Below are 14765 nucleotides of genomic sequence, written 5' to 3' on the forward strand. Positions count from 1 at the left end.
GATCATGTCAATGGGGGCTAGCCCGCTTACTTGACAGAGCCTTATTTCGGATCGTACCAATGGGGCCTATCCCACTTACATGGTAGAGCCTTCACCTTTGTCATATCAACGGGGACTAACCCTCTTACAAGACAGAGCCTAGGTCCAAACCATTACAAGGAGCATGAAACAACCAATCTCGACCCCCTGACCACACTACTTTGTTATAAACTACGATTTGAAAGTGGTTACTTTTTCCTGACCACTTTCAATCGACCATAAAAAACAACACCACAAGATTAAAATTCCTAATCATATTCTAAACTAAGCAAGATTGGTTCAGCCCCCTGTCCCAGCACCGAATCCGCAGATACGTAAGGTCCGAGAGAGAAGCACTTATCATAAGTCACAGTACATCTCTCAAATAGTTAGATGCAAACACAGAATTGCATCTCCAATATGTGGATCCAATTAAGTCCTGCAACGACATATTCTTGTGAAAAGCTAAGGAGGTTGCCACGGCTCTGACCTCATGTGCTTTTAACTCTCATCTGTCCGAGATGTTCCTCTTCACAGGAAGTATGTTGCTTCTGTAATAATATCTCTGATAAAGAATGCCTGTGCATTCTTTGACATCGTTCTTCTCGGATCTCTCACTGAGCACCAAAGGCTCTCTGAGTTTCCTCCCATTTGCTTTTTTCCTCTCTAGATAGAACTTGAGGCTCCTTACCGGACACAAGGTTCTCTCTATCTCTCCCTACTAGGGAAGTCAATCCTTTAACTTCAAACGTCCTTGGCCAAGGCTTAGAAGGATTCTCATTTTTGGCTAAAAATAGGGGGTTAAATGAACACACTGCAGAATCCTTCCTGAAGCCCACTGTGCCTTCTAAAGCCTGTTGTTCACTTATTCTTTTAGCTAATGCTAATGCAAAGAGGAAATAGATTTCCTAGTCAAATCCTAAACGATGAGTTATTGGGAGTTCAAATTTATCTGACAATAAGAAATCTTAACAACACATCCAGGTTCCAGCTGGGTGGTCTAGCTGTCTTGGACTTCGAAGTTTCGAATGATTTATCAAATCGTGTAGGTCCTTGTCCTCCGTGATGTTTAGTCCTGTAGTTTAAACACCCAAGGAAAGCATACTTTTTATAACCTTTTTTATGGTCGAGACTGCAAGGTTACATTTCCGTCTCAAATACAACAGGAAATCTGCTATTTCTGTCACAGAGGTACTGGAAGAGGATACATTCTGATTCCTGGCCCACCTTCGGAAAACTTCCCACTTCGACTGGTACACACGTATAGTTGAAGGTCTTCTGGCTCTTGCAATTGCCTTTGCAGCCGCGCGTGGAAAACCCCTTCGCTCTGACGAGTCCTTCGACAGTCTGAAGGCAGTCAGACTGAGCGCACGGGGAGGTTTTTGTGGTATCTGTCGAAGTGGGGCTGTCTGAGAAGATCGTTCCGTAAAGGAAGGTACCTTGGAAAATCTATCATCCATTCCAGTACCTCTGTGAACCACTCTTGAGCTGGCCAGAATGGGGCGATTAGGTCAGTTTCGCTCCTTTCGTCAAAACAAACTTTCTTAAGACGTTTCTATGATCTTGAAAGGAGGAAAAGCGTATCCTCTATTCCTTCCCAATTTAAGAGGAGACCGTCTATTTGCTACTGCCCTTGGATCGAAATCGGAGAGCAGTAGTTCTCCAGCCTGGCATTCCAATGTGTTGCAAACAGGTCTATGTTTGACCTTCCCCATAGGCTCCAAATCTGATTGCAGACCTCTGCGTGCAGGGTCCACTCCGTGGAACTGACTTGATCCTTCCTGCTCAACAAGTCTGCTCTTACTTTTTTCTTGCCTTGGATAAACCTCGTTAAGAGCGTGATGTTCCGCTCCTTTGACCATAGAAGAAGCTCCTTCGCCTTCTTGTACAGTGAGAGGGAGTGAGTCCCCCCTGTTTTCTTATGTAGCTAGAGCTGTCGTGTTGTCTGAGTTTTACTTGCAACACTGAGTTCGCGACTTGGGATTCCCACTGCCTGAGAGCTAGATGCACTGCCACTAACTCTTTCTCGTTTATGTGCCAGGACACCTGTTCCCCACTCCAGGTGCCTGACACTTCTCTCGGCCCAACGTCGCCCCCCATCCCATTTCCGAAGCGTCTGTAAACAACACTAGGGAGGGGTTCGGTAAACTGCAGCGATAGTCCCTCGTTTAGTCTGCCTGGTTCTAACCACCAGCTGAGGTTTTTCTTTATTTCTCTGGAAAGAGGAAAAGAGTCCCACAGATCCTGATTCCTCTGGTCCCAATTCTCCTTCAAGAAGAATTGTTGAAGGGGTCTTATGTGAAGCCTCCCTAGAGAAACAAACTGTTCCAACGAGGAGAGGGTCCCCAGAAGAACTCATCCATTTCTCGCGGAACATTGTTTCCTTCTCTAGGAAGGTCTTCACTTTTAGAATACACCGCTCCTGTCTTTCTATGGACGGAAACACTTGAAAACCCTGAGAATCCATCAGAATCCCCAGATAGACAATGCTTTGCTGGGGATCCATCTGGGATTTCCCAAGGTTCACTAACAGTCCCAGGGACTGAGTCAGATCCAACGTCGATCTTAGGTCCTCCAGACACTGATTCCTGGATTGAGAGCGAATCAGCCAATCGTCGAGATACAGAGATATTCTTATTCCTTTCAAATGTAAACCAATGGCTACGTTTTTCATCAATCCTGTGAAAACTTGGGGAGCTGTGGAAAGACCGAAACAAAGGCGCGAAACTTAAAATACTTGGCCCTGTACCATAAATCTTAGGTACTTTCTGGACGAGGGATGAATGAGTACATGAAGTAGGCATCTTGTAGATCCAATGACACCATCCAATCCCCTTGTCTTAGCGATGAGAGAACTGATGAAGTCGTCTCCATTGTGAACATTGTTTTGATCGCAAAGTGATTTAGGGCGCTTACGTCCAGCACCGGTCTCCACTCCCCCGAGGCTTTTGGTACCAGGAAGAGGCGATTGTAAAAGCCTGGAGATTGAAGGTCTAATACCTTTTCTATAGCCTTCTTTTCCAACATCTGTTGCACCAGAATGTATGAGGGCTTGGTTCTTTAAAGGATCTCTGTATCTTGCCGCCAACTCCCTTGGAGTGGTGGTTATTTAGGCGTCAATGACCTTCGATGTCAGGATGCCAGAGAACTTCCAATCATTCATTCATTCATTCATTGGAGTGGTGGTTAAGGGAGGTTTTTCCCTGAAAGGGATCAGATATCCTCTCTCGAGGATAGAGAGGGACCAGTTGTCTGCCCCTCTCTGAGCCCAGACCTTCGCGAACCTCAAAAGTCTGGCTCCTACTGGAGTCTGGAGGACTCCTGTCTCACTGCGGCTTTGAGAATGGTCTTCGAGAAGATCGTCCTCTTTTAAACGGTCTTCTACTCTTAAGTGCGGGTCTCGAGGTTGTTCTTCCTCGAAAGGGCTGTTGGAAGGACACTTTATTCGTACCTCCTTCTCTTTTAGGCATCGGTACAGCATGTTTAAGCCTCTTGGCGGACTGGGCAAGAAGATCTTGCGTAGCCTTCTCCGAAAGCGATCTAGAAATGTCCTTCACTGTCTCCTGAGGAAACAGGTATTCCGAGAGTGGGGAAAAAAGCAAAGAGGCTCTCTGTAAGGGAGAAACAGACTTGGAGAGAAACGAGCTGTATACTGATCTCTTTTTGAGCACTCCTGCTCCAAAGAGAGAGGCCACTTCTGTGGATCCATCCATGACTGCCTTGTCCAGGCACCCGACAGGTACACTGGATCAACACCTCCATTGTCACAAACTCCGGATCCTGCACTCTTTTTGCTAGAGCTCCTAATGTGCGAAATAGACCCTTGAGTAAATGGTCCACCTCGCACATTCCCCACGATGCTTTAGCTGACAGTAGAGAGCGTCTTCTAGATGAGTCCACCAATGCAGAAAAATCCGCGTTTGCAGAAGCCGGAAGGCCTAACCCCATGGGTTCCTTCGTGTCGTACCAGACACCAGGCTTACCTGATAATCTAGACGGAGGGCACAAAAACACTGTCTTACCTGCCTCCTTCTTAACCAGGAGCCAGTTCTCTAGATTCTTAATGGCCTTTCTCATAGAGTTGGCCGCATCTTGACAAAAGAGGGGGACTTTGCCAACTTAGTACTTGACAGCAGAGATCCTGTAGAAAGGAGGATCAGCCGAACACAGCGAGTCACCAAACTCTTGAAGGAGCAGTGACGAAAGTCTCTTATAATCAGAGATTCCTACTTCTTTCGTTTCTTCCTCCTCCGAAACTTCCTCCAAGGTTACGTTCGGAGAGGGAGACTTCTTAGGAGAAGAAGTCCTGGCAGGCAAGCGACTCTTATCCTTCAAAAGTTCGCCAGATGAAGCCGCCAGTTCAATACCCGGGATATGCTTCCTCGGGAAAGATGAATCCTCCGCTTCCTGCCGCTCCACAGGTTCTTGATACCTGATAGGAGAGGATCTAGAGCCTACTTTCCCAGGCTCTTGGCGCCTATCCGGTGAAACACTTGTTTCCACTCTCGAGCGCCTACTATGAGTAGGGCGCGAATCCAGAGTCAGGATCCTTTCAGGCTCTTGGCGCCTGTGAGGAGAGGCGCTTGAGCCTACTCTTCTGTGACTCCAGGAGTAAGGCGCGAGTCTGAACAGAGGCTCCTTTCAGGCTCTTGAAGCCTACGAGGAGAGGCGCAAGAGCCTACTCCTGAGCCTCTTCATGGAGTAGGGCGTGAATCCCTGGCAAGGCTCTTCTTAGGCTCTTGCTGCCTTTGAGGAGAGGAGCTTGCGCCTACTCTTGCTCGTCTTACAGGAGTAGGGAGCGAATCCAAGATTAGGCTCCTTTCAGGCTCTTGACGCCTGCTAGGAGATTGGTAAGCGTCCAATCTAGATACTCTTCCAGGAGTAATGCGGCGAACCCCTGTTTAGGTTCTTTCCAAAGTCTTGGAACCTGCTAGGAGAGGCGCTTGACTCCCTTGAGGAAAGCCTATCACGAGCTACCGGTCTCGAGGAACGTAAAGGGCTTCTATTATCCAGGCGTCCTATCGAACGTTGGCGCCTTCTAGAAAAGTCATCAAAATCTTTTCGAAGGAGAGCCTTCTCACTTCTATCCCTATGGGCAGAGCGTACCCTCTCTCGTCCTTCCTTCCATTTGAAGAGGCGATCCTACTCCTAGGAGATCGTTCGACTGATACTAATCGATCACTACCTTCTCGTCTGAAGACTTTCTCCTTACTCCTACCAGGACCAGGAGAGGATCTAGAGCCTACGTCTTGGCGCCTTGCGCTATGACTCTTCTTAGCATCCGAGCTTCTGCGCGGGGAATACAATCTTCCCTGTCTAGACGAAGCATAAAGGTGTCATCTACTCTCGGGGAGGAGAAGAGGTTCTTACTGGCGAAAAGCGCCTACTATACTCCTCCTTCCTACTAGGAGAAGGCCTCCTAACAGAGCTCTTAACTGGAAGAGAGGCGTCCTTCCTGTGAGAAGGCTCCTTGCACCTACTAGTCGAAAGAGAGCCCACTAAGGATGAAAGATTCGCTTGAAGGTCCAACAGGAATTTCTTAGTAGAGGACGAATCCCTTCTGGTGAAGATTCAGGAGAACTTCATAACCTTCTTAGGTGAAGGAGAATACTCCGGAAAAGGCTCCGGGCTGGAGTCAAGAGCGCCTTCTCCTGATGGTTTCCGGCCAGGCTCTCTTGAGAGGGTGCGCGATTTGGAAGATGAGCTCCATCCACGCTTAGGAGAGGACGAATCTGAATCGGAAAAACAAAAACCTTCCTTAGGAGGCTTTTCCTATAGCTCTCCAAAGCAGCCTGGGACGAGCCTACAGGATCTGCTGAAGGGACGCCTGACCGTTGGGGATACTCTATATCCCCCTTGCGGCTTTCGACATTCCTCCTCCCTTGGGCATGGGAGTCTGAAAGAGGTCTAGGCCTAGGAGCGATGCGGAGTTGGTCAGACGCCCCCTCCACTGCACTGGGGACACTGCACACGTCACTATCACTTCACTCTTACCTTGGTCTATATCACGCAATTGCTGTTGCAAATTGCGAATTGACGCTCCCACAGCGGCTCTCTCGGCAGACGCATCTACGAGTTCGCTGCGGGGGAAGGAGCTGAACCAGAAAGGAAGATGGCAAAGCTACTGCAGGGTTAGAGATACTATCCTGTTCCGCAGAACAGGATCTACTTGAACTTCTAGCCGAAGCTTTCCTAATCCTATCCTTCTCTAATTTTTTCACGTATGCAGTTAGCTCTTTCCATTGTACCTCAGTTAAACTCTCGCATGCATCACACGTATTCCTTAACTGAACAATCCCTTCCCCTACATTTTACACAAACAAACAGTGAGGGTCCCAAAGTAGCCTTAGGTAACCTCACCTTGCATCCTTCATTTACACATACTCTAAATGTAAGTGGTTTACATAATAAAAAATATGGAATGTTATTCCATACTCTATATAAAAGACTAAACTAAAGAGGTCAACCAGATTGCTTGCAGGAATGTGATCAAGACTAGAGACGCTAAAGATGAACGTATACAACAAAGTAGGCTAAGATAACATGCCGTCACCTGTAGTCATTCAATTGTTTATAAACTTTAGTCCAAGCCTCCTGCTTGAGACAACTACCGCGACCTATAATTCAAACGGCCTACGTGATCTGTAGCGTGTCTCATTTTGATTGTGTGTTCGTATGTAACTATGTCATCTGATTGTATGTTCATATATTCGAGCTACTATCTGCTTCCTTCATAACTTGTAACTGAGATGGTAGTAGAAGCAGAATAGAGTTAGCTATCGTCATTAGAAGACCTGTACCTCTTTACCTAAGCTTTATCATGTAGAGAGAATAGAATTAGCCATCATCATTGGCAGAAGCGATCAAGCTATCGTCATTAGAAGACTTGTACAATCATACCTGATCTTCACCATGTAAATTCACAGAATATAAGTATTTTTGTACTTCGTGGTTTCTACTAGATCCTCACCTAATCACCGAATCATCATGAGTTTAACACATCTTCGTAATAACCAAGAAGATAATACCGACTTTCGTAAGTGATCTCAAACCCCAAGACACTCCATTGAATATGGAAGTGCAATACCAACCGACTTAGCGTAAGATTATCGCGAGTCTAACATTACCTCATAGGCGCCTTATTATACAAGGCAACTGCCCTAAAATAAACACCGAGTTCCAGGTGTTAAATCAGACATATTATCCAACTAAATCCAAAAAACAGCGTATGCCAACAACCAAAGATCAAATACTTCCCAAATAATCCTCGGCGAAGCAAGCAAGAAATTCTATGCAGGAGCTACCAACAAAGTTGTTGTTAGCACCGGCGACAGAAAAAATCTGACAGAAATTGGGGGTGATCACCTGACCTGCCTGTGGCGTGTGCCGCGAGTTTTGAATTCTGTCGGACGTCAGAGACATTAGCTAAGTATATATCTGCCGGGTAAGTTGCATGTGTAAAATACCGCGAATAATGCAGGGAAACGTTCCCGAGAGAAATCCGCGAATGTGTGGGTCCGCGAATCTGGAGAACGCGAATACGGGGGGTCCACTGTAGTCATAGTAATTGCAGTAGTAATGCAGAAGTCATAGTAATTGCAGTAGTAATGCAGTAGTCATAGTAATGCAGTAATGATAAAATACATTAATTTCATTTATTTCCCTGGTTTTGTGTAAGTCTTATACCCAGTTTGGAGGGTAAACACATACCAATTGACAACATTGATAAACAATTGAAGAGCGCAAAACGCCGCAAAGAATGCCGTAGTCCCCTTGAATAAGTACAAATAAGTGCTGGTTAGAGGTCGGGTTTTTGTTTTGATTGTTGTGATAAAACTGCCCCAGCCTCTATGGGTACAAGTGGTGTACGGATTTAGCACAGGAAATGGGAAGTTTGTTGACACAAGCAATTCCGCAAACATCGAGATGGTGTCAATCTTCTAAATATTTTGGGTTGTGGGCACTGCGTTGGCCACCCTTTTCATTACCTTTGTTTAAATCTTAAAATATGGCCTTAATTTCTAACATTGGAGAGAATACTTACTTCGAAAGGAGAGTAGAGGTCTTGAGCTCCTGTTATCACCACCAACAACTCATGACTGATGACCATCTCCGGTGTCAGGACGTGCTAAAAGTACTTTTTTCAGAGGGTGGCCTAGCCGCAGTAGTCAGTGAGTTGGCCAGTCCATGCGGTTGTTTACCCTATATGGGTAAACAATCACGGATGCTCCACCATCATCACGCTGGCCGGGTCTTATTAACTCGATATTTAACTGGTGAAACAAGAATACAATTACAGGCAGTCCCCGGGTTATGACAGGGGTTCCGTTCTTGAGACGCGTTGTAAGCCGGAACATCGTCAAAAATCCTAAGAAACCCTTATTTTAATGCTTTGGGTGCATTGAACAAAACCTATGTAAACTGCATTCTTATGGCATTTATCATCAAAAAAACCTTCAAATATTGATTATTTTGCATTTTTGGTGTCATATTTCATCTGCCAGATGAGCATTGTAGGCGTCGTAACGCTGGAACATGCGTCGTAACTCTGGAAATAATATCTGATGAATATAATTGAAAAGCGTCGTGTCCTCGGAAACGTCGTAAGCCGAGACCATCGTAACCCAGGGACTGCCTGTACAACTTTAAGCATACCATTCAAATGATTGAAGTTTCGTCAACATAATGTGATATATGAAAGCCCCATACGAACTAAAATAAGTATGTGACGCTCTCTGTAAAATATGTTTTCAAGGCAGTTTTGAAATCCAATATGGCGGCGGTGTGGCTGGCCGGTCTAATCACGGACTGTCCGCCATCTTTCCCAGCCTTCCCAGCACTCATTTGAACAATGTTAGCGTATATATATGTAATGTTTATTGATCTTACTCAAGATTGCAGTTGTAATCAGCACAATAAAACAACATTTTGTTGCCTATATTAGTGAAAGTATGAAACTTTTTATTACCGTGGTCATGGTTTGAACTGAATTCATTTTTACCTTGTAATCAGTAGTTTTATCCTTACTGCCATCACAACTGAAACTCCACAGTGCTTACTTGATTGTAATTATACACATTTTGGTCTTAATTCACTCCACATTGCACTTGAACCATGTTACTGTTCCTTTACTCATCATTTAGTTTAACTTTACTTTGTTATTTCAAAAGTTTATTCATTCATGTCTATTATCCCTCCCTTTTTTGCAACCAAATTACCCTGAAAAATTACAGATATTTCTAAAGTAGATACAATCCAATGTTTCTAACCTTGTCGTACATCTGGCTGCCGAAAACCATTGCGGAGCAGATGACGATTAGTGGATTATCATTATTTTTATTTTTTTGCTAGCTCTTTTCATTGATTTAAGTCTATATTAGTATTTTTATCTTTTTAATAAATGTATGCCAGAAATAAATGTAACCTTTAATGTTTGCATGCTAAGAATGGCAAAATCATTGTTGCCACATTAGTGGAGCTTCACACATATGCCGATGCATTATCATAAACTGTTTCCATGAATTCTAGTTGTCATAGTAATGCTATAATGATAAAATTGCTTTAATATCTATGTATATATACTTTCAATACATAGGCTAATTTCACCAATTTCCACGTTTTGTGTAAGTCTTATACCCAGTTTGGAGGGTGAACACATACCAATTGGCAACAGAGAAGAGAGTAGATTGAGAAAGGAAGGTGAAAAGGAAGGTAAGGAACCAGAGTGGAGGATGTAGTCCAACTCGTCCCATCGCCAAGTCAGCCCATTGTGACTACCAACTCGGTCCATTGCCAACTCGGCCCACTACCATCTCGGCCCACTATGTACCAACTCGGCCCACATCCAAATTTACTTCGTTAAAGCTATTTTTTATCATTATATTGTGTGTTATTTTCTTTTATTGTGTTTTGTTCTCTCTTTCGAGATCAGACCTGAGAAAGGTCTCGTTTATCTCTTTCCAAGTAACTTTGTAAATAAATCTCTGAGGTAAGTATAACAGTTTGAAAATAGAAAGAGTAGTCTTTATAAATAACATAGTGATAAAAAGTAAAACACATTGCTAAAAGTTTCTAAAAATAATAATGTACATTTTAAGAAACATAGATGGCAATATGATGAGAAACTGCCTTCAGTAATTGTCTGGCCGATCTTTCATTATTATTATATTTGTTCCATAGTTTTACAAGTTGGTCGTGATGTTTATTATACTTATGTTGCTGCTTTCTCAAAACCTTCCCTTCTGACAGCAGCCGCACCTGTAAATTAACTATCTTTGCCTCATCATGTAGGAGCTTTAAAAGTAAATAAAAATTTAAGTTGCCTTTCCTTGCCTTTAAGTTTATTCTGTTATGCCATCCCTCAACATCATTATTTGTTCTGACACTCCGACCGAAGACGCACCACGTGTGAGGAGGCCATATTGCAGAATTGATCCAAGTGTCTATCACATAATTTAAAAGGCTTATGAGTTCATTAACCCCTGCAGCTTTCCTATAAAACCTGATAAAAAGCTCTTCTATATGTTCCTGTGGCATATATGGGAGCGACAACAACTGCCTTAAAAACTTGTAAGTGCCGACATCGTTTGTGTAAGAACTTTGAAGGCCTAATTCTTGCACTTTCCTCCACACAGCCTGGCCCCACTGGAAAGCACAACCACGGATCGTAACATTTGGTAAAATGTTGGGAATAGCACGCCATACACTGCCTTCAAAGTCAATCAAAACTTCTTCAACTTTAAGGGCATGCTCACCTATCAGCTCTCTTATTTCACAAAGAACTTTTTTGTAGTCACTGCGCCTTTTTCCTGACATAAGCGCAAACAAAAGGGGAACTTGCTTCAATTGCCCATTATATTTCACAAATGCATGGATGCTGAACAGTTGTGTAAATGGTTTGCGTACTATTTTGAAAGTAGCATCGGCATACCACAGCTTCGCTTTAGATAGCAACTTAAGTTGATCATCTGTGGCAAATATCAAATGCCGTCTTTCTCCGACAGTAATGTCCCGTTGCAAAAAGTGTTCAGGAATGTGGGCATCGCTAATTTCAAAATCGAGGTCTTGCGGTTCTCGTGGTTGATTTGCCTCCGTTTACGATTTCCCTGCCTAGCAAGATTTAATGGAGCCGGTAGACATGAAAGAGGAATGGTAGGATTTACTTGCTCCCGAAGTACCTCGTCAACAATATCAGAAACAGGGTGAAAGACGTCTTCCATTGCCTTTTCCTCTACGAGTGTACACACCTTACTTTTTACAGCACAGCAGGTCTCGGGTGGATGGCAGTGTTCAGCATGCCTTCTGATAAAAGTGTTACCCACTTCTTTTGCTGTCGCCATACATGATATTTTTTTGTTTCTAACCACACACTGCCAATGAATACTCACGTTAGGTCCCCTCTCTCTCAGTATTTCTTTCTTTTCAAACAGTTAAAACAACAATCAAATAATTTATAATGTTTAGGGAAACGATTTGTCCTATAATTGTTTCTAAATGCAGTTGTTATTATGGAGGAGTTATGGAGTTCCATTTGACAATGTGTGTGTGTGTGTGTGTGTGTGTGTGTGTGTGTGTGTGTGTGTGTGTGTGTGTGTGTGTGTGTGTGTGTGTGTGTGTGGGTGGGTTAGAGCCTGTTTTTTCAAGCTTGTGATCCCACCACATTATTTTAGTCATTAAATTATGTTTGGAAAGGAATAATAAAACTTTTACACCTATCATTGCGTAATATTGCTGTGCGTGTGTTCTGCAGTAGGCTATTTCAAAAATGGGCCGAGTTGGCTAGTACAAATGGGCCAACTTGGCACAGGCGATGGGCCGAGTTGGTTACATTGAATGGGCCGAGATGGTTATGGGCCGAGTTGGACCTATACCGGCGGTGGAGGTGTGGGGAGAGGGTAGGTGGAGCTTTTTACGCGTGTTCGTATTCATTTCTGGATAATGGAGTTTTTGTCTCTTGGTACAAGGACAAATGTCGTTATTCTTTATGATTAGTGATTCAGGATACCCTTATAAATTAAGGAACTGGGTGTAATACACTATAGCAAAATCTCGTTCTGATACGAGTGTTTGTTACATAGATATTGCCAAAAACGTGCTTGCACTGTTTCTGAAACCCATAGATAGTAGGTATGCTGCTTGGTTGTCAATCAAGTTTTTTGTAATCAAGTATTTTTTACAAGCTAGCTATTGTATAAATTTGTATTTTTCTCAATCAAAACATATGCCCCTCAATGCTACCTTTTTCCTCTCTTTTAACGACTTTCTGGTCATTGCAAATTAGGCCCCATAATTTTCTTATTTTTGCGAAAACAGACAGGGGCTCAGGGAGTGAAAGCGATTGCGTCATACTGCGGCGGTAATCCGGCAGTAAAACATCTTCATATATCCAAAAAGTAAATAATAAAGATATATATGCCCATTACGAATATAACATTACATGAACAGCTGATAGCAATCTGCATAAATAACTGGTAAACTGTTCTGCAAGAAAGTTGAGTATAGCAATTCATTTACAATAGGTACGAAAGTCAAGATGTTGTGACGTCATAATACAGGACTTAAAAGAATGTTCTAATTCCGAAAAATAATTACTTAAATTTGAGTCAGAATCGAGTTACTTTTTCAATAGGGGAAAACACCAGTGACTACCAACCCTTATCACAGTTTTCAGGTCTTATTCACTCGATATTTAAATGGTGAAACAAGAATACAATTACAACTCCAAGCATACCATTCAAAAGATTGAAGTTTCGTCAACATAAGTGATATATGAAAGCCCCATAGGACCTATAAGCATGTGACGCTCTTCGTAAAATATTTTTTCAAGGCAGTTTTGAAATCCAATATGGCGGCTACCGTGGGATGTACTGGTTTTGAACAGTGACGAAAATCATCTTTCCCAGCAATCATTTTGAACAATGTTAGCGTTATGTATGATAACGTTTATTGATCTTACTCAAGATTGCAGTTGTAATCATCACAATAAAACAACATTTTGTTGCCTATATTACTGAAAGTATGAAACTTTTTATTCCCGGGGTCATGGTTTGAACTGAATTCATTCTTACCTTGTAATATGACAATTTGTCCAAAATTGCATTTTTCCTAACTATACAAACCTGAGGTCCTTTTACAATAGGAAGGTACTAGCGGCAGCTGGATAGGTCGTAAGCTTTCGAACAAGGGGTTCGGTAGTTAACTGCTTGTCCGACAGGCGCGCGCGCGCGACTGGGAGGTAAACAAATCACTTTTGCTTTTGGCCCAAGCAAAAACTGCAGCAGAGTGAGGGGTGGCATGAGGTGGGGCTATGTGTAAAAGGACCTCAGGTTTGTATAGTTAGGAAAAATGCAATTTGGACAAATTGTCATTTGTTCCGACACACGGCATACAAAACCTTCGGTCCTTTTACAATAGGAAGACTCACTTCTTGGTGGGAGGAACTGAGTCTTTTGTGAACAGACTGGTGTTCGCCAACCTTGGAAGCCTCCCTGGTCGTAAGAGCGAGGGAGGGATCCAAGCCTCTGTCCGATTGATCGGGGTGTGCACCGCAGGATCAATGGTCAGACCTCTGGACCGAGTACTAAGAGAGAGGCAAGCGATCTCTTCGTACCAGCAATGTAAGAAACTTGTTCCTGTACAGGAGCAAATATAAAGTCATGGGTTTGACTCTTGTAGGCATCCACTTCCCCCCCGTTGTAGAAGGAAGTGGTGGATATTCTGCTCCTATCCCATAGTGAAAGGGATATGGATGGGGCTCTGTCATATAGCTCACCTGCATCTCGTCCCTCATCCGCGTAGTACGACCGTGGCCCTCTGCCCACAGGTAGAGGAGTATGGAAAAGACGGGAAGAGGGAGCCAGTCACTCATCACTCATTCACACATCCATCCACACAGTCACACCAGGACTCGATGCTGTTTCAGCCTGCGAGGTCTGGGTTAGCTACAACTGTTGAGCAGCCACCACGGGTCCCAAGGAAAAGGTATCCAAGGACCTGTGGGCAATATCCCGAGGTAGAAGGACGTAAAGGTAGTCTGGTTAGACCAGACCCCTGCCTTCCAGGACCTGCGCCACGGAGAAGTTCTTACGAAACGCCAACGAGGGGCCAATACTTCTGACTTCGTGAGCTCTCGGACGGGACATACGGATGTCGTCATACCATCAGCCTCATACGCCCTCCTGATGACCTCACGCAGCCAGAATGAAGAGTGTTCTTGGATCTTCTTTCTTGGTTTACCCCGGTTGCTAACGAAGAGGCGTCGACACTAGGCCTGAGGTGTCGAGTTCTCTTCAGATAGCGCCGTAGCGCCCTCACAGGACAAAGCAGCATCTCATCCGCATCATTATCGGTGAAGTCCAATAGGGAGGGAATCGTGAATGACTCGAACCTGTCGTCAGGGATCGACGGTTTCTGAGTCTTCGCAACGAAGTTCGGGACGAAATCGAGCGTCACAGATCCCCATCCCCTGGAGTGTCGTACATCATAGGAAAGACCATGAAGTTCCCCTACTCTCTTCGCCGATGCCAGGGCCAGCAAGAAGAGGGTCTTGAGGGTCAGATCCCTGTCTGACGACTCTCGGAGTGGCTCGAACGGCGTTCGAGTCAAACTCCTAAGGACGAGAGTCCACATCCCACGCAGGGGGCCTGAGTTCCCTGGGTGGGCAAGACCTTTCGAAGCTCCTCATCAGCAAGGAGATCTCGAACGAGTTCGAGATGTCCAATCCCCTCAGTTTCAGGACGAGCGCCAGG

At 44.1% G+C, this 14765-nt stretch overlaps 1 pseudogene; it reads right to left on the bottom strand.

The window, feature by feature from the left end:
- LOC135197636 (uncharacterized) overlaps window positions 1-10833 on the bottom strand; it is a 49779-nt pseudogene extending 38946 nt beyond the window's left edge.
- Window positions 10834-14765: the final 3932 nt, after the last annotated feature.

This window comes from Macrobrachium nipponense, chromosome 21 (genome assembly GCF_015104395.2).
Source record: "Macrobrachium nipponense isolate FS-2020 chromosome 21, ASM1510439v2, whole genome shotgun sequence".
In the NCBI taxonomy this organism is placed as follows: Eukaryota; Metazoa; Arthropoda; class Malacostraca; order Decapoda; family Palaemonidae; genus Macrobrachium; species Macrobrachium nipponense.